The 21,264-nt window shown below is 34.4% G+C and overlaps 1 protein-coding gene across 1 annotated transcript in view; it reads left to right on the forward strand.

Moving 5' to 3' along the window:
• Positions 1 to 11,691: 11,691 nt before the first annotated feature.
• Positions 11,692 to 21,264, forward strand: part of LOC125667867 (growth hormone secretagogue receptor type 1-like) — a 57,434-nt gene continuing 47,861 nt past the window's right edge. Inside the window, exon 1 of the mRNA XM_048901535.2 lies at positions 11,692 to 11,871. The gene's annotated coding sequence lies outside the window, so the exon portion shown is untranslated. The remainder of the gene's footprint in view (positions 11,872 to 21,264) is intronic.

A 21,264-nucleotide genomic window follows, 5' to 3' on the forward strand; every position in this document is an offset into this window, starting at 1 on the left:
TTCAGTATAATCTATATATTATATAGTAACGCATGATTGCATTATAAAGAAGGTTGAGTTGTAGGGCATAAGGATCAATATTTTTCTTATATGAATATATGGAATAAATGAAAGGTGAAAATAACGAACAGTGATCAATCTCAGAACTCCTATAAATGTAAAGGATTTTATTATATAAACAATGCAAGGATTGCAAGCATGTGGTAATTATAATGAGATTTACACATTTATTCCAATGACGAAGCCAGAAAATTCAAAATATTCAACCAAAGGGGGTGCAACCCCCTCTTGATCCGCCACCGTATTTCTTAACTTAAACTTATTCAAAAGCTTAACCATGATTAAACTAAAACATACATTATATGACAAATACAATGTATCATCTACATTCTTAATCAATATGTTGGTTAGAACTGCAGGACATGTAAAATTGCACTAAAATCAAAACGTTCTACAGGTAAGCATCCTTACTTTGTTTATAACACGGTGTATGTGATTTCGTTGTATCATATAATGATATTGTTTCCATTCATTAGGTGTGTATCTCCATATTTCAGTCAAATGGACACAATGCATATAAAATGATTGTCAAGATACAATTTTCAAGAAAGAAATCAAAATACAAAGAAATAAAAAAAATGAAAAAAATACCCCTTTAAAATTTCACAGTCTGACAATAATCAAAAAATGAATAGGGTAAGGGCTCTAGACCGAAATGAATGATATAGTGCATAAGAATGGGAAGTTGTTTTGTTATTAAATGCTGGAATCAAAACAAGTAATATTCTTGATACACTGAGTGCCTGTATTGCTGTACTACATGTAAAACACAAAACTCGATTTTTAATCAATCATCACGGAAGACTGGAGATGATGTATCTTGAACGCTTCCGACCAAAGTTTTCTCTATCCATTACAAATGAAAACTTGCCTTCGCACTCTACTAAATTATAAACTTCTACATGTAGTTGCAACGCGCGCAAGCGGATTATAATAGCATATTAATAGACAGATGAAAATCAGATGTGGATGAAGCAGATAGAAATAATATTATGTCAAATATTGTGAGATTGATCACTGTTCGTTATCTTCACCTTGCATATAAAATAATTGTGTCATTGGCTGGGATAAGACTTCATTTCTAGTCGTCTCTATTTTGCAATTATGTAACGCAAATTTTGTCATATTACTTGTTCTTGCATAATCTTATCCCAGCCTTTAACTTTGTTTTCAAATCATTTGTTCAAGAATAAATGACCAAACCTCACTCAGATTTCATGTTGTCTGTTGTATAGACGTTCATCTGATGGGAAGATGCAAAAACAAGCTGCGTCAGTCAGATAGCTCAAGTTTTCAAATAGTTGTGGATATAAATAATATTATGTCCTTAGCAGGGTTCTGTCACCAGCAGTCACCCCCAGTAAAGGATATAAGCTTAAAAACTGTCCATTCTGTAAGAGAAAGAACTGATCGAGGCCCGTTGGGCCGAGATCGGTTCTTTCTTTCGCAGAATGGACAGTTTGAGACTTATATCCTACTTTGAAATATAATGTCCATTGTGTGAAGAATTTACAATATCCGGAAAACATGTTGACACTGATGATGGTTACTGTAATGTACACTCCCTGGTATTTATTTAATATATCATACTTTTAAATACAGTAGAACTTTTTTAAATACGATGCTGGTTTTAGATGATATACGGCTTGTATGAGGGTTTTTTTTTTTTTTTTTTTGGTTTTTGGTTTTTCATAACACAAAACCATTTCTTGATATACCAATGATTTAGCTCATTATTGGGATGCAATCTCCTTAATTTACTTAATACCTGTATACGTAATTTGCTGTTTTCAGAGGTTTGAAGCACTTAATTAATTACCCGGTGTGCATATAAAGTGGGCAGTAGAACTTGGAACATCCACTGAAGTGGTATGGGAACAGGATTAGTCAGGTTCCAATGCGGTCAATTAATTATTCTTTCAAACCTCTGAATTGCTGTCCTTCAGGCGTGAAGCCCTTAATTACCTAGTATGTACTTGTGGCCTGCCGGATTTGAATATTCCATTAAAATTGTGAATTAAGGGGAGGGGATTATAATTATAGTAAACAAACACGAACACTATCTGATTCTCATGACTGTCATAAGCTGATATCTTTTAAAAAATCTGAATGCCAGCGCCACATTTATTATTTACTATGCAAGGGGAGATTAGAAGAAATGCTTATTAATTATAAAATTTCTATCAATTCAAATTACTTTTACTAGCGCCGCACCTCTTATTCACTAAGCATGAAGAGGTTAGAAGAAAGGTTTCATTTATTATTTAAAAAAATCATTGATCACTGTTCGTTATCTTCACCTTACATTCTAGTGAATTATATAGTTACTATTTTTATTTTCTGTAACTGATTTCAATACATGATAGAGAGATAAATTATCATTAATAAATAATTCTATTTAGTGGTACAGTACCAGGGCCCAGCTAAAATAATATGGCTGGCATTTTTCTGAATTCATTTCTGCATGCGGTATCTCAGGAAGGATAAGGGATTACGGGATGGACTTCGGTTGTAATGTAGATTGATTATGTGTGAATATATTAGAATACAGTGTGCAATTTTGTACCATTTGGTTTATTACTTTTTTATCGGCGAACTCGGATACCCAAGTTCAAGTTCATTTATTCACTCAAACCACATTATATATGGTACATGAGGTGCAATAAATAAACATATATTTGAGTAAGAATAAGGTCAAAGTATGTACAAATATACAATATACATATATTGAAAAAGTATTAACAAAATATATTAAGGAGGACAGACTAACTCATAGATTTTTGAGATAAACATACATATTTTTTTTAAAAGTGTTTTAACCTTATTGGTTGACATAATGTCATGAAATTTAATAACATTAGGTCTTGTGTAGTACCTACTGTGTAGGTAGTTTTTTCTAATATTTGACAAAGCACTGCATTCTAATATATAATGGAATTCGTCTGCAATTTTCGATTCGTTACACAAAACACAAAATCTTTCATTATATGGAATACCAATCCATCTACCAGTCTCTATAGGGAGGCGGTGATTTGTTGTGCGAAATTTAAGAAAAATAGTTCTGAATTTTTTTGACAATTTTTCTAAATATTTTTCTGGTCCAAAGTCTATTTTAAAAGTTCTTTACATGAATTGAACATATCGCTCGACCATGTTTGAATAAATTGATCCTTAAGTCTTTGTTTGACAGTATTTGTTATCCATTTTCCATTTACGTTCCCTTGTTGATGCCATATATTTAAAAGTCCACAAATGTTTAAAATTCTATGAATACATTCAAACCAGGGGGTTTTAACAGTACCGTTAAGATATTGTGTATGCAAACATTTATAAAATACATTAACAATTTTAAAGTCACAACCTTGCAATAATTTAGCCCAGTATGAAATCATTCTACTATATACATTAATATAGATTGGGAAACGACCTGTTTCACCATACCATAAATGAGGGCGTAGAGCTTTTCAGCTGAAAAATGTGTTTCAGAAATTTTAAGTGAATGCGCTCTACAACTTGTAAATTTTCATACTCCCTTATATCACATCCATAAATTAAAACTGGTAAAACTACTTTGTCAAACAGGTCAAATTGACAACTAAACAATCTAATTTTCCTTATAATTCCACACATAGCTTTCTGGGCTTGTTCACATAAATGTATTTTAGCTCTACAAAAAGACCCTGATCTAAAAAATATAATACCGAGATATTTGAATTCTTTTACATTCTCTATAACACCCCCATTGTAGTAAAATTGCCTTTACATCAATGGACCCTTTGAGAATATCAAAATTTTTGTTTTATCGACATTAACATTCAATTTCCACTGAGTACAGTACATTGTATATAAAAAAATTATTCAACGCACATTGTAAATCACCAGCAGATTCAGCCAGTATAACTGTATCATCTGCATATAGCAGAATTAAAAGTTTCAAGTACAACATAAGTACCTCTTCAATTGAATTAGTAACACTTTGTAGGCCAATAATGCCTTTCTCTTGTAAAAAAAAAAAAAAAAAAAAATTCAAGATCGTTAATATACAATCCTCAGCGCTGCTGTCATTTTGTCCTCTGTGATTTTCTGGGCCTGTGTGCACTGCTGTATGTTTTTCTTACAGTCAGACACTGAACTTTTATTGCTTTCGACGGATTCCTTAACTGAATCGAACACATTTCCCAAAGAGTTCATGTTAGTTTCTAGACACTAGATCTTTCTTAACACCTTTTACATCTTCATCTAGAAGGACGATATGTGATTTCATGGCACTTGGAGAACTCTGCATTTCATGTAGAGATGTCATTTTATGCTGTTGCGAGTCGTGTTTCTAGAGACTCGTTCTTGAGTTCTATATTTGTCAGTTTGGTGTTCATTTTATGTCAGGAGAGAATGAATTGAAGCCAGGTTTATGTTTCCGTAAGAATCATCATAGATACTAGAATGACTCTCTGCCACCAGGATAGTTGTATCAGCATCACGTACAGACATATTTGAATATATTTAGATAGACAGTGTCCACTGATGTTCAATAGATCACATCACATCATGCACACAATACACAGGCAAGAGAGTTCATATTAGTCAGTGATCAGATACAATGGCCGTGAACAAAACTCACAGGAGTCGCAAAAACGCCAAAGTTCTCTGGCATAATCATGTTATTCGCTCCGCGATAAAGTGTAAGATTTATTTTTCCTTTAGTAGGAGTTATTTGCTCTTTAAATTTGGTTTATTCCGTTAAATTATTATAGGAATATGCAAATATTCAAACATTTGCATATGGCATCGGTGAAAGAAGTATAAATTAAAATAACCTTGTGGGTGGAGGTGGGTGCTAAGCATTCTGAAAGTATTGCATAGCAATATTGCATAGCAATGCAATACATAGTCCCCTACCGGAGGGAAGATTGGGAAACCAGAGTTGGAAATCAACTACTATTCAGGTACAAAGACTAGACCAGGAAAACTTCAAAATCGATCTGTAACTTGTTATGGCAAAGTAATCATCATGATTTACTGAATATCAAATGAATAACTGTACGCACACCACCAACAAAAAAGTTAGGAAAACTGACAATTCATGTTATTTTTCTAAGTCCAAGGGCCATAACTTAGTGAAAAATCTATAAACCAAGAAAAAATTCGAACTTGATCGGTAACTTATTATGGCCAAGCAATGTACCAAATATCAAATTAATATCTGCCAGCACATAAAAAAAAATAGTCCCGAAAACTGATAATTCATGTTATTTGGGCCATAACTTAATTAAAAATCAATGGACCGAGATGAAATTCGAACTTGATCTGTAACTTGTTATGCCAATGTACTAAATATCAAATGAATATCTGCAAGCACAATCAAAAACGTTCGGAAAACTAATAATTAATGATATTTTTCTAAGTCCAGGGGCCATAACTAAGTGAAAAATCAATGGACCGAGATGAAACTCGAACTCGATCTTTAACTTGTTATGGCAAAGCAATGTTCCAAATATCAATGATTATCTGCAAGCACGTCAAAAAAAAAAAAAGTCCGAAAAACTAATAATTCATGCTATTTTTCTAAGTCCAAGGGCCATAACTTAGTGAAAGGTCAACGGACCGAGACGAAATTCGAACTTGATCTGTAACTTGTTATGGCAAAGCAATGTACTAAATATCAAATAAATATCTGCATAAGCACATTAAAATAAAAATCCGGAAAACTGATTTGCGGGACTGACGGACAGAAAGACGGACGGAGCGCAAACCGACGAAGTCGAAGGGGACTAATAAATCCCCAGGATCTGATGGGGTTTCTGCCGAATTCTTCAAAATGTTTTGAAAATATATTGGTATTTTTGTAGTAAGGTCTATTAATTATGGATATAGAAATAGCAAATGTTTTGTCTGTTGCACAAAGACAAGGTATCATTACATTGCTACCAAAAGGTGACAAACATTTAAGGACTGGTGACTAATCACTCTTTTGATTACTGTCTATAAAATTGCATCAGCTTCAGTGGCTAGTAGAGTGAAACGATATCTAGATAAATTAATCAACCATGATCAAACAGGTTTATTCCCAATAGATATATTGGAGAAAATACAAGGCTTATCTGTGATATTATGCATTATATCAAAGGCAATTGCATCCCTTGGGGTCGAATTTACTAGTTCTCTTTATATAGTAAATTCGACCCCAAGCGATGCACTTGCTTGTGCATTACACTGAGGAAGAAAATATACCTGGTTTATTATTACTTATTGATTTTGAAAAAGCTTTTGATACAGTGTCTTGTGAATATATTTTTAAAAAGCCCTTACTTTTTTTAACTTTGGGAATTCTATTCGTTTCATTGTTTTGTACAGGTGTCATATCTGCAGTCAATCAGGGTGGTGATTTCTCTTTTTAAAAAATCAATATTCAGAGAGAGTGCAGACAAGGTGACCCTTTGTCGCCATATATTTTCTTAATGTGTTCAGAAATATTAGCGATTCAGATTTTTAGATTAAAGAGACACTACAGCTCATTTTCCACAATTTAATAAAGTGTTTTTGAAAACACGTATTGATAAAATGATAAATATCATACCGATACTGACAATTTTGAACAATTGGGATGCATCGATTTACTCTCAAATGCGCTTTGAAGATCGTGCGGAATTCAAAGGTTTCTTCATGCTGACTCGGACTTTTGAATGCTTATTTACATCACGTGGTTTTGAATGACAGCAAAGGCGTTGTGTAGGAAATTATTTGTGAATTCCCCTTCAAAGGGGTCCACACCTTTCAAGTATATTATTCCCTGCTCCTTATAACAAATAATTATATAAATCATTGTTTCAACAGAAACCCTTCCATGTTCCAATTGACCGATGTTTTTACAACTAACACGTGTCGTGTTCAGATAAAAATAGCACTTACTTTTAAAACAGTGTCTTCGCGGCTAGTCCCAATGGCAGAGTTAGGGGGGAGGGGGCAGGATCCCCCTCCCTCTCGCCACAAATTGTGAGTGAAAATCCAAATTTTGCACCCAGAAAGCCGATTACTTTGGCTAATATTTGATTTTCACATCCCCCTTCGGAAATCCTAGATCCACCACTGAGTTACAATCGTTTCTCCTAGCCCTTTGTTTTCCAACAGTCATACTGATCGCAAAGTCAATTTTATTTCACATACAAGTTTTATCTCATTTTATTTTAACCTCTTTTCTCACAGAATCTGTCAAAATTCTGGATCTATCCACTACACTTTCTCTCATGGACGACATGCTTCACTATTTACTGTCTATGCGCATGCGTCTGAAGACCGAAAGGAGGAGACTCGATATTTTTTTGTATAGGCCATCAAAAAGTATTAAATTTTACGTTAAAATGAGAATTTTTGACTTTAAATAAGTGTTATTTTCGCAAAGTTCATACATTCAACAATGCAACAAAAATTGAAAAAGCGCTGGGAAAATTGTGATTTCATGATTTTTACGCAAAATGAGCTGTAGTGTCTCTTTAAACAACCATTCTGAGAGTATTGCATGGCAATACATAGTCCCCTACCGGTTGCAAAAATTACTGTACCACAACAATATTCAGAGTTCATTATATAGGTTATGGTAAAAGGGAAAATAGGGGAACCAGGATAGGAATGGTTGGAAATCAACGAGTAGACCAGGAAAAGAGACAAATTTATAATTAGGTTTAGATCTTTAACCAAGTCAATAAACTGTGACTTGTAGGTGATCATGAATAATTTAGCTATATTGTTGTAAGTTTTAATGAATGTAGTACTGTTATCTACAGAGATAAGAAACTTGGATATAAACTGATAATTCATGCTATTTTCCTAAGTCCAAGGGCCATAACTACATGTAAATGAAAAACCGGGGCCATATTCAAACTTGATCTGTAACTTGTTATTGAAAAGCAATGTACCAAATATCAAATGAATATCTGCATGCACAACAAAAAATAGTCTGGAAAACTGATTATTCATGCTATTTTTCTGAGTCCAAGGGCCATAACTAAGTAAAACATCAACGGACCAAGACGAAATTCGAACTTGATCTGTAACTTGTTATGGAAAAGCAATGTAGCAAATACCAAATGAATATCTGCAAGCACAACCAAACAAAGTCTGGAAAACTGATTATTCATGCTATTTTTCTGAGTCCAAGGGCCATAACTAAGTGAAAAATCAACGGACCAAGACGAAATTCGATCTTGATCTGTAACTTGTTATGGAAAAGCAATCTGCAAGCACAACCAAAAAAAAAAGTCTGGAAAACTGATTATCCATGCTATTTTTCTAAGCCCAAGGGCCATAACTAAGTGAAAAATCAACGGACCGAGACGAAATTCGAACTTGATCTGTAACTTGTGATCGTAAAGCGACATACCAAATATAAAATAAATATCTGCAAGAACAGAGACAAAAAAGTGCGGAAAACTGGACTGGTGGACCGACGGACGGAGCGCAAACCTAAAGTCGACTTCGTCGGTAGGGGACTAAAAAGGTTAGCAACTTGTAATATCTAATATATCGTATAATCAACATTACCATTTATAAGAAATTGGTATTTAGTATGCATGAATGTCTTGAGTTCATTAAACAAAACAAAAAAGAAAACATGCCATGATAATCTTTAAATCAATATTTCAACATTAAAAAATGTCACAGAAAAAAGAAAGCGGTAAGGTATGAAAATTCACATGTTATTCAATACTTTGCATGGCTTCCATCAGCAGCGACCACATCCATGCATCGACGTTCCGTGTTTCTGATGAGGTTTCGGAGCGCGTGTATTGTGATTGGGTTGCATTCCTGCTGAAGCGCACGACTCAAATAGGCTTCGTTGTTGACGTCACGTCGCTCTCTCACACGTCGATCAATTGTGCCCCACACATGCTCAATTGGTGATAAATGAGGTGACCTTGAAGGTCATTCCAGTTCGTCGATATTATGCCGTAAAACGTCTTGGGTGTGTCGCGCGGTGTGCGGTCGAGCGTTATCCTGTTGGAATATGGTTACTTGACCATGGTGCAAAACTGGCACAATTACAGGAAATATAACTTTGTCACAATACCGCTGTGAAGTCAGAGTTCAATTTACTGTGACGAACTGTGTTTTCCCATGACTGATTCCACCCCAAACCATGACACTCCAACCAAAATAGCGGTCACGTTGAATGACGTTTTCGGGATGAAACCGCTCAATCCATCGTCTCCAAATACAAGCACGTCCATCTACAAAATCCACATTAAAACGAGACTCGTCAGTAAACAAAACTGTATTCCACTGCCGCCGAGTCCAGCGCAGATGTGTGGTTACCCAGGCAACGCGAGTTTGGCGATGACATTGGGTCAAAGAGACCACAATAAGAGGTAGCCCCCTGTTTGCTTACATAATTTGTTGCACACCTTTACACATAGTATCTCACAAGTGGTCACCTCAAAAGCTTACAGAAGGTAAAAACTGACTATTCAGAATGACTTATAAGAGCGATCGGTGGGGAAATAACATGCATGTTTTGGTTAAATTATTGGTTCTGTATAAAAATAATTTCATTCTAGAAGGGGGGAGGGGTATTACATGCATGTACATAAGATCTATACAGGCTATCCACACTTGCCTGTGTTCATGCCAACAGACTGAATGAAATTATTCCTTAAGTATTTAGTAGCTTTCGTGTAATGATAACTTTAGCTATGTGAATATTTCACACGCATATGAAGCTACCATCTTGTTGCTGTATATACTTTATGTGGTTTATATCATTGTGCATACACATGTACACTGTACATCTGTAATTATAGGGAGTCAGTATATTATTGAAGTACCATTTTGTATTGTACGTGTGATTAGCTGTTAGTCTGAACCCTTATCAGGGTTTATGTATTTTTCACCATTTTCGTCATTTTAGATAAATAACATTTTTTGTCATCTCTACATTAGTGCTCGTGCAATTGACCCCTCTCAGCAAAAACAGGGCTGCGGTGGGATAGTGCAGCATGATGAAACAAACACGATGGCTATTATCCTTTTATCTTCTACACAGGCGAAATATTCATATGAATTGTGTGAGAGTTTCAAATGAGAATCATCTGAACCACTTTCCCCGTGAATTTACATCTCCAAGAACGCAGATACCCAATTTTCAGTTTCTTTTTTAAAACAAGAAAAAGAAATTATCTTGTTCGCATTGCGTATATCTATTAACAACAGTATTTGTTTGTCACACCATTGATTTCATAAATAGAATGATTGAGTGGTTTATTTCTTTAAAAACTAATTAATTTAGTTATGATAACGTATGCCATGGTATGTATATACCGGTGGTGTCCCATTATAACCGTAGTCTCAAATTCTTTATAATCCAATAACAGTCCAACAGGACAGAATGCGCTTTTAATTGAGGTAGGGTTCCGTGAAAGTTTCCCGCGAATGTCAATTAATCACTTAACATGGATTGGTTTTAGGGCTGACGATACACACAGAACTATGTCCCCAGTAAATTTTGAACACCTTCAAACATTGTCATCAACGAACAATGATGCTTTCAGCTGGTGTGAATTCGGACAAACGAAGTGAGGGAGAATATAAAATGGGGAGATATCGCTCCTGTGTAACTTTTCCTTTCGCTGGCCACTTATCATGCAGTAGCGAAATCACTAATTACATTCCACGCGAACCCGTGTATGGGTTTCTTAATAAGGACAGCTTGTATGTGTACTTATTTCAGCGTAGGCGCAATGAAAGCTAATGTACTGTATGGCACAACCATGACTTCGCGCTTGTTCTGTGTCTTAGAATGGATAAACAGAGATTTTCATGTGCTAGGTGCAACCACGAATTAGCGCTCTTGCTTCATCAAAGATGCTGAAAGATGAATACCGCTAAATTATATACACGCATGGGTATTACAAGTATTTCCCTTCCACGAAAACTTCTTGCGTCCTTCTTATTGTAGAATGCTTGTTCAGACAGTGACCAATATAATGGGCTACGGAGGCTGCATCCCTCTTATGCTTAGAAAATATTTCACTAAAAAAAAAGATAGCATAGATGGATTATCCCTTTGAAAAAAAAAATTCTGGATGCGCCTCGACAGAAATGGAAATAGAATATCACCAGAGAAGATCGGTATAAGATTCACTTTAAAATTTGTCTCTTACAGCAGATATTGAAAATTAAATGGTAAATCAAAATTCCGTTTTTATACATATGAAAATCCACACTTGTGATTGCGAAGGGGGATGGGGTGGCTGCTCAACTAATCGTATTTGCTGCTATACATTGTACGTAGCACATCAAGATAAATTAGCATATGAAAACCATATTTTATTCCATTGAAACGCGTCTTATGCCTAAGTCAGGCAGTAGTGAAATTATTTTTCCAATTTCGACAGGTACGTACTTTTCATCTAATTTCTATATTGACAATAACGCATAATCGAGTATTACCCGGCTTGTATACAGTATCTGATGGGGAGATATCATTGCCGATAGCAAAAGGAATAGTGAACATCTAGCCATGATAACCTATTTTGTAGATATATTTGGTCATGTGAAAAAAGGCTTTCCTAAAATAAAAACACGCCCTCTGCTCCAAATATCGCAAGAAATATAAGACATTTTCATATCTCGCACACCGACATTGATCGAAATCTGACGAAGTTGTTGTACTATAATAGAACGATCGAGCGTTCCCTGTAGCAACATTTCTGTGAAAAATCACACTGGTATCCGTCACGGCTGCTGCTGCAGTTTGTTTTACGAATTCAATCTCGCTAGTTTTCATTTTTTGGAATTGACTTTCAGAGCGACGCAAAGGCGGTAAGAAATTCTTTTTTTCCCCATTCATTAATTTCATAGAAAGGACCACATCGGAGAAAAACTTTTCTTACCTTCTGTAGACAATATTAAGCAGTTTAAATATTATTGGCATAGAATGTTCCAGTGGTTAGATATAATAGTTTTTTTGTCATTACATTTTGTGATATTTATACTTGAGTAAAATTAAATGAAACGCAAAACTATTATAACAATTTCCAACTTATTCAGAAAATCTTAAAATCCTGAAATTAAAAAAAAAATCCCACGTGATATGACCACTTTCAATGTTTGGTGTCACAAGACTTTCCCAATACCGTAAATCTGAAAATGTATCGTGATTTTTTTTTAAAATTCAAATTAATTTGTCCTAAACTATGATGCCATGAAGTAATGCTTTAAATGCATTGAAAATTATCATCGAGAAAAAGAAGTTTAAATATTTTAATATCTAACAAATGTGTTGTAAAGTTCTTATACTTTAGCATTTGAGTCTTTATGTGGAATTCGGTGACTTTTTGAGACACTGTGTGCATGGGTATATACGAAATCGGTCAATTGATTCTAAATTTGCTAGATCTATTCTGTAAAAATGAAATTAATTCAGTAGTTATCTTTATACAACTTTTCGTCATCACATAGAAAGGGATGCTACACAAGAGACAGACCGCGGTACCTTAAACACATTTCTGACCAGGAATTTCAACGTATTCATTATTGAAAATATGGCAAAAGACTAAAGCAATGCATGCTTTTATCAGAAAGGATCCTGAGTAACTTTAATGTGCTCTCAGCTAAATGAAAATTGATTGTTTACAGATTCCAAACAAAAGATGGGATAACTAATGTGCTTTCGCATTACCAAGGTTTTAGACTAAAGGAACCCAACTACACGAAATCTGAAAAATAATTTTCTTGAAAGTACCCTTATTTATAACAAGTATAATAGGATGATCTAAGATAGTAATACTTTTGACGATGGACTCGCATCATTCCAAGTCGTTTGTACATAGTATCAATTATGCAGCATTAAAATGTTATTCATAGGTGTACATAAATTTCTCATTTGAGATTTTGTATATCACAAAAAGTATATGTTAAAATATGGTACCCAGTCATAAAGTGCTTACAGTGCGTGACACCGAGCAAATCTGAATTTAGGGTCATTTATGGAATATATCTCAGATACTCAATATGGGTTTGACAAGAATTTCCGACTGTGACACATTTCATTTCATTTATTCACTCAAACCATTCACAATGGTACATAAGTATGATTCTATTATTAAATAAACAATTCAGCCAAGGGTACAATTATATAGATACTACATGCACATACAATGTATATATTCATTAGCGCAAATAGAGGTGGGGCATAATGCATCGAAAGAGATTCGGACATTTAATATATAAACATGTTAGGGAGGACAGCAGACAAACTCGTGGATTTTAGAAATAAATATACATAGTTTTTATTAACGTTTTAAAGTTTGATCTTGTCATTAATTCTCTAAATTTCAGTGTATTTGGTACATGGACATTTTTTTACAGAGTAAAACGCCCCCTTTATAAGCAGGGATCGGTGGGTTCGAACCACAGACGCAAAAGACCTGCATGACGCTCAAGATCATGGCAGTGAGGGGTTTCTTATCGTAACACGGAACCATCGCTTTTAAGGTCTCATCCGAAAGACGCTCGACTTTCACCATTCTCTCACCAGAGGGCGCATTACGCAAGCTTCTCTTACACCTCTGTCAACGCTTGGTTGTATATTGTTTAACGTCCCTATCAAGAATATTTCACTCATATGGAGACGTCACCATTACCAGTGAAGGGCTGCAAAATTTAGGTCTATGCCCGGCGCTTACAACCTTTGAGCAGGGAGGAATCTTTATCGTGCCACACCTGCTGTGACACAGTACCTAGTTTTTGCGGTCTCATCCGAAGGACCACCCAATTTAGTCGTCTCTTACGACAAGCAAGGGTTACTGAAGACCTATTCTAACCCGGATCCCCACGGGACTGGAATCACATGAAAACATGATGACATGATATAAACAGTCATTTTCGTTTCCTTTCCCTTTATTGTTTTGGCAACAGGCTCCTTTTATAGCCCATTCAGTCCTTTTAAAGTATATTTTAACCATTTAGCTGTTTGTCTCTTATTTTACACGTTTTATCGGTTTTTTTTTTTTTTTACAGCTTTTCTTACCTTTGACCCCATGTTTACATTAAATCTCCACCACATGAATGTCCTACATTCATACGAATAATACGAAGTAGTTCCAAATTTAGGATAAGAAAACAGCGATTTTAAACAATTTACAGTAAGTGTCAATCTAACTGCACCAAAAGCATTTCATAATATGACTAAATATTTAGTCCAAAACATATATATTGGATATTTGAAACTTTTACAAGATTTCTGTAACTTGAGCGTTGACAGAGGTATAGTGCGAGTAGCAAAGGGAACTCTGGGTATAGAATGGACTTTCACTTCTAATAGCGGCGCCTGCCGAAAGAGCGAGTCAGTAATAGTCGAGTATCGAACCCGAGCCTACCGCCTACAAAGCGAGCGCACTACCCATTGAGGTACCGCGACCGGTGACAAAGTTCTAAAATAAAACAGAAAATGAAGTGCCAAGAGGAGAAAACTATAACTAATGTTATAAAACCTCTTAAATTATTCGCAAATTACTTTATTGCAAACATTCGAAATTATGAATTACATTTTCATGAATGAAAGGTGTATGCAAATGGATATAGCTATGATAATGATATTGATGACAATATGTTCCCTGTGCATCGCCCATTGGTACCTTTAGTTGTTGATCAAATCTGTTGTACTTAGGGACCTATTATTTGACAATAACCTATCTGTATCTGTAATATCTAAGGACAGCTCATTATAAGCACAAAAAGTACAGTCTTAATTCTGTTCCATCTTTCTTATCTTTTTTTTTTTTTTTTTTTTTTTTTACGAATGATATGTTTTCGTACTCTCATATAACTCTCAAAGCGACAAGAACAAACGCCCCTTAAAATTGGTAAATATTTCAGTAAAGTATAGCAGCCTCTTGATTAGCTTGTAATAAAACGATGCACTCAATGGGCATCCTTAATGAAAGATTTTATCCGCAACTTTGAGACGGATGAGAAGGAATTCAGTTAAAGTAAATGCTAATAATGAGGAAATAATTACATGAACTTCATTTACCATATAAAGAATTGGAAATATCTATTGTTTATCAAAATGTAATTCAAATTTTCTTTGAACTACAAGCATTATCCAGCCATGCCACGTGATGTTAAGTATTCATCAAAAGTTTCGGCTCAAGTAAAATATGATACGAAAATAGTTGCTTAAAATAACAAAATAAACTAGAAAAACTGACACGGTCAGCTGAGGGTTATCAGAGGAAAGTGACATCTGTATTTGATAGAGCAATGTTTGGGGCTGGTATATATGTTAGAATTAATAATATTCAAAGATAGATTGGAATGAAAATTTGTGAAAAAGGAATTATGGAGCATATTTATGAGAGACTGGTGTAAATTACTTCTGTTTGGCACACACTCATCCACAACAAAGTGCAACTAAATCCCATTGTAGGGGGATTCAAAATGGATAACTGTTACAAAATGTGGTACATTTAGAAAAAGATTATGAATTTGACATATTCATGTCTAGGAAAAGGAAATTCTGACATCTGGGGTTTAAGTGTTTTCATACACATTTGATAGAAGTGTTCTACATTTTTAAAAATAGACATTTATAGAATATGTACTTACATGCATAGGTGAGGCAGTGCCCCTTATTCCTAGCAGAAACATACCATGTATGTGCTAAAAAAAATAATAAGCAAATTTCACAATACTCATGTAGAAAATGTGGACTTTACCGTCAACAAGCAGTGAAACACGCCATTTCGAGATTTTCACCAATGAAAGTTCGGTAACAGTAATGAATAAGGTACTCATTTTCTATCTATTTTGTGACTTTCTTTATTAAAAAGAACAGTTCTTTTAGGTGTAATGTGCAATTAGTACATAATTCAAATAAGCAATTACGTTTGAACATACCTTCACTTTGCAACCGGATGACAGAAATTTAATTTCGTATTCCGATCCCGATGGAGAGTTTTTGACTGGGAATGACGTATATTTAATTCAATATACATGTAATACCAAGCATTTTTTAAATATCACATTTAAAAAAAAAAAATATACACATACACAATGTTGTAAATTTATGTTTTTGTAATTTTTGTATATCAATACAACATATCCATAATTCAAATTGATTCATCTCTCTTAGAAAGTCATAATACTAAAGATGATGACATACATACAGACAAAGTGACATGACCCCAAAATCTATAGGTGCCTTCCTCTTATTGTAAATTATTTCTGTACAAAATTTGAAAACTGTACAATGAAAACTGTTTGAGTTATTGTGTCACAAAGAAAGTGTTGACGGACAGACAATATGGTTACTGTAGGGCTCCCGCATTTCACGTCTCGAGAGGGACGTTAAACAATATGCAATCAATCAATCATAATTCTGATCATCAGCACGTCTCGTCGCTAGTTTCAATAAGAGCCTGTACATTACTTATCCATTAGAAATCAGACATAAATCCAGAGAGTGGATATCTCGTCATGACTCTTTCTCATTCTCCTCTGCTCCAATCCAAATGTTCGGTGATGACCCCTCCCACCCAAGAACAAATGTTGGAATAAAGTCATATCCCATGACAAATAAATAGATATCTGATTAACTACGACATTAAATCAAAGTGGTGTCAATCATACCCATCTTGTAGACGTGTCAACCTATATTTAATATACCTATAAAGTACAGTATTCACAAGATACACATATATGTATTCACTATTGATGGTAGTAAAACAATAATAAAGCTTTGAACCGATTTACTCATCATTTATATTAATTAAAATAATATTCATAGAGGCAAAGTACATGTCAGTTGACATTCAAATTAGGGGAAAAAAAATATATCACAGATTGGGACTGATTTACTCAACATTCCTTCAAAGGATCTAATTTTTTTTCTTCAAATTTTTTCAAAGGAACTAATTTCGTCCTATTTTATCCTCTTTCCAAATTTCTTTCATCAATGTAAACACGGATTTGAAGGTTTCATCTCTCGCAGATATCAATATTCGCTTTTTGCTATTCATATGATAGTTTATACCATATTGCATGTATTGTGTCGAATAGTTAGAGATTTTATACACAGTGCAAGATCGCAAGCCGAATGCTTAGATAGCTAAGTCGGTAGAGCAGTCGCTTTCAGATAATGGATCGATCCAGTGACGACCGGCGTGCTTCTACGATTACGCCGTATAAGAGAATAACACAGATATAGAGATAGACCTGCAGAAACGTAAAAAAAAGGAATGTTTCAATGTTACTTAAAAGTGAAAAGTTTTCATGTGATATTAATTGTTTATCGAATATTCTATATAGTAATAAATTACGTAACAATGGGACCTACGTGTAGGATTGTTCTTAAAGCATAAAACAGTTTATCAAATTTAAATGACAATTTCTACAACGTCATAATTATACATTGTGAATGAAAGGTGAAGATAATGAACAGTGATCAATCTCATAACTCCTATAAGCAACACAAAATAAAGAGTTGCGCAAACATGAACCTCTGGATATACCAGAGGTGGAATCAGGTGCACTTTCAGAAGAAGTTACATTGTGCAATACATTGCATATGTTTGGAATACATCTTTAAATACTCCATCGTAAGTTACATGTATCAAATGCATTTGGTATCCCCAATATTTCGGTGTATATATATATATATATATATATATATATATATATATTGGCAAGCCTAAAGACAAAACAACATGTAGTCTGCGTTGTAAATACGTTTGTAGATTAGTGTAGTTGTAGTGCTAGATGTATTTATATGTAGTTTTTGTTATTATTCTCTGTTGATATTGGCCACGTTATGTAATTCTTTTCGTTTGTCCTGAAGAAGGGACGGGTCGTCCCGAAAATTTGACAATCTGGTTGTTCGTGTTGTTGGTCATTTTAGTGCTTTATATATATATATATATATATATATCATACCGATTGTTAAACCGTTCTTGGCACACTGATTTTGACTGCGGATAACTCCGTTTACCTGAACAGGATATAGGGCTCACGGCGGGTGTGACCGGTCGACAGGGGATGCTTACTCCTCCAAGGCGCCTGATCCCACCTCTAGTGTGTCCAGGGGTCCGTGTTTTCCCAACTATCTATTTTGTATTGCTTGTACTGTTCGTTATCTTCACCTTTCATATATATATATATATATATATATATATATATATATATATACATACATACATGTATATACATACATGTATATACATACATGTATATATAAATATATATATATATATATCATCGACGCGTGTATCGGTTATCTACATAACAATATATACATTATATAATATACATGCTAGAAACCCACATGAGTTGAACATCGTAAACACAAATGCTTAGAAATTGCTACCAAAACAGTACTGATCAACAAGAAATTCAACCATTTTATTGTATTCTTACATATGTAAGTGGTGTTATAGTTTTCAGAATATATGTCCTATGATTAAACAAATTTTCAATGTTCAACCCCCTATTCGTAGAGATAAGATGTCTTACCCAACACAATTTCATTGAGACTATAAATGATTTTAGATTTATCATGTTTAGGCCGCCATCCTCATATTTCTTGACAAGCGTATCCTTGAGCAACACCACACATTTGAAAACAAAATAGTTTTTATAATTCTTTACACTAAACAATAGATGGGCTAGGGATGGGCATCAGAATATGATTCAACAATGGTAACACTAATGTTTTCATAACTGTTATCTTTCCAGTGGGAGTTATGTGTATCTTCCTCCATTGATTTAGAATTTTACTAACTTTGGATCATAATTTAATTTAGGTATACTTTGCAAATCAACATCAAAATGTATTCCTAGTAAAGTGAATTTAGTGGTTCTCCAATAAAATTTACTGTTGGGAATAAGAACATCATGACTGTATCATTTTGAGCCAATCCATACTGTTTTGAGTTTTGTGAAAGTGATATATAGTTCGGACAATTCTGAGAAAACATAGAGATTTTAGAGTTTCTAAACGACATTTTTTCACAACCATGAAGAATAATTGATGTGTCGTCAGCAACTTGAAAACTTGATTATGATATTTCATATCAAAAGTTAAGCTAAATGCATTCACATCGTGTGGATTTAAATACACTAACATTTTTAAAGTCATTAAAAAAGAAATTTTGGATAGATATGTTCAAGGCATGGATTGAATTAAAGAACACTTGTACAGAGTCTTATGTTACTACAGATTCACCTTTGGTTGACAAGCTTATGATCCATATAAGTTACATTATATTGTATTCTTTCATAAACATTTATTCAACAGTAACGTCAGACATACTAATATTCACCTTTTCGGGCTAATTTTCGACCCGACAAGAGACATTAACGAAAAGGTGAAGGTAACGAACAGTGATCAATCTCATAACTCCTATAAAGGTGAAGATAACGAACAGTGATCAATCCCATAACTCCTATAAAGGTGAAGATAACGAACAGTGATCAATCTCATAACTCCTATAAAGGATACAAAATTAAGCATAAGGCAAACACGGCATCCTGAGCATACAAGAAGTGGGATTAGGTGCAAAGGAGGAGTAAGCATCCCTTGTCGACTGGTTACACCCGCTGTGAGCCTTATATCTCGATTGGGTAAACGGAGTAATCCGTAGTCATGATGAGTGTGTAAAGAACTACCTCAATTGGTATGAAACATGTCAGACAGTATTACACTCAATGCCAGGTTGTATTGGTAAATCATTATCAGTTCTAGAACTTGTTTGGTAATCGTTGTAAAATGAATAAAGTTTATAAACTTCAAATGGTTTAATAAAGTGAAGTTTTTCTTTCCCATGCTTACTAGTATGTATTTAATAGGACGCCTTTTGATATCAAGAATTCATAGAACGATTTTGCAAATTACTTCATTTAAATACAAAGCTGTTATCAACAATTGATGTGACTCTAACTTAGGCTTATGCCACACGCAGACCACATCGTCTGAAACCCAGCGAAACTCTGCCGCATTAACATGCTTATATCGTATTGCTGACTCGTTTAGAAAATGTTCCTTTATTGATTAACCTTTTTTCCTTTAAAAGCATAAACATTGAAGCTGGGCATACGTTCACCAAATCCGATTCACTTATTACTTAATGCAACAAAGCTTTTGCTAACCTTGACAGGAAACCCAGTAAACTGAAAACATGTATTTATTAAACAAGAACTATTTATATATTGCATTGTTATCAATCATATCACACTAACTAATGATCAATTGTTAACAATGGAAAATATACTTATGTACTTCAAACAAAAGTTGTATCGATTCTTTTAAAGTATTGATGTATTATCTGAGCAATCGTGGTAAAGGCATTACACTTTTTTCACAAGTACAGCGATATTCAAACATTTTTGATTTGGTTATCGATTCCTGTGTTATTAACTGCATCGGAATGACCGATGTTTTGGAATGGACCGAAGTGATCGCGTTTCAAGTCTAAAAATATTCAAATGATTTTAATTATTATATGAACAACTTAGTACGCTGTACGTGATGTACGCACAAGGGTTTTTTTTTTTTTTGTTTTTTTTTTTTTTGCTCAGGGCAATAGCACTTGCAACTGGAAATTTTAATATGTAATTCTGTAAAATAATATATCGGATTGTTGTTGTGCGGATATTGTTTTGCTTCAATACCCCTATCAATCCCCCTTTGAAACGTAAACATCTCGTGGTTGCAAAAGCGGTATACAATTTCTTTGTTATGCCCACAGGGGCTAAGCCCGTTTGGGACCTGAACTCTGTGATACCATAAATATAGAAAGGGGTCTAACTCTGACCCAGAAAAAAAACTACCCACTCGCTTCAAATGCCTACAAAATCAAAAAGTAGGTGTGGTGTGCGTAATTTGCCGGTCTCCCTGAATGGATTGATGTTTTGAATACTTGCACGCGAATGTTCAAGCCATAGGTTCTTAAAATAACAGAGATATACCTCATCGTTCTCTCGAATGCACATGTTTATTTTCACTAGGACATTTACCGGTCCAGGTCATCGGGTGGATTCTCGCCTATGACAGCAGCGAAATCCAGACTAGTGTGGAAGATTTCAGACTTATCAATTAAAATTTCACATAATGAGGCATAACTCCAAGAAAAAAATATTAAATCAGAATTTACTGGGAATATGCACATCTACACAGTGTATTCTTATTAACTACCAAGTGTCACGAAATTCTGTTGA

Source organism: Ostrea edulis, chromosome 9, assembly GCF_947568905.1.
Source record: "Ostrea edulis chromosome 9, xbOstEdul1.1, whole genome shotgun sequence".
Classification (NCBI taxonomy): domain Eukaryota; kingdom Metazoa; phylum Mollusca; class Bivalvia; order Ostreida; family Ostreidae; genus Ostrea; species Ostrea edulis.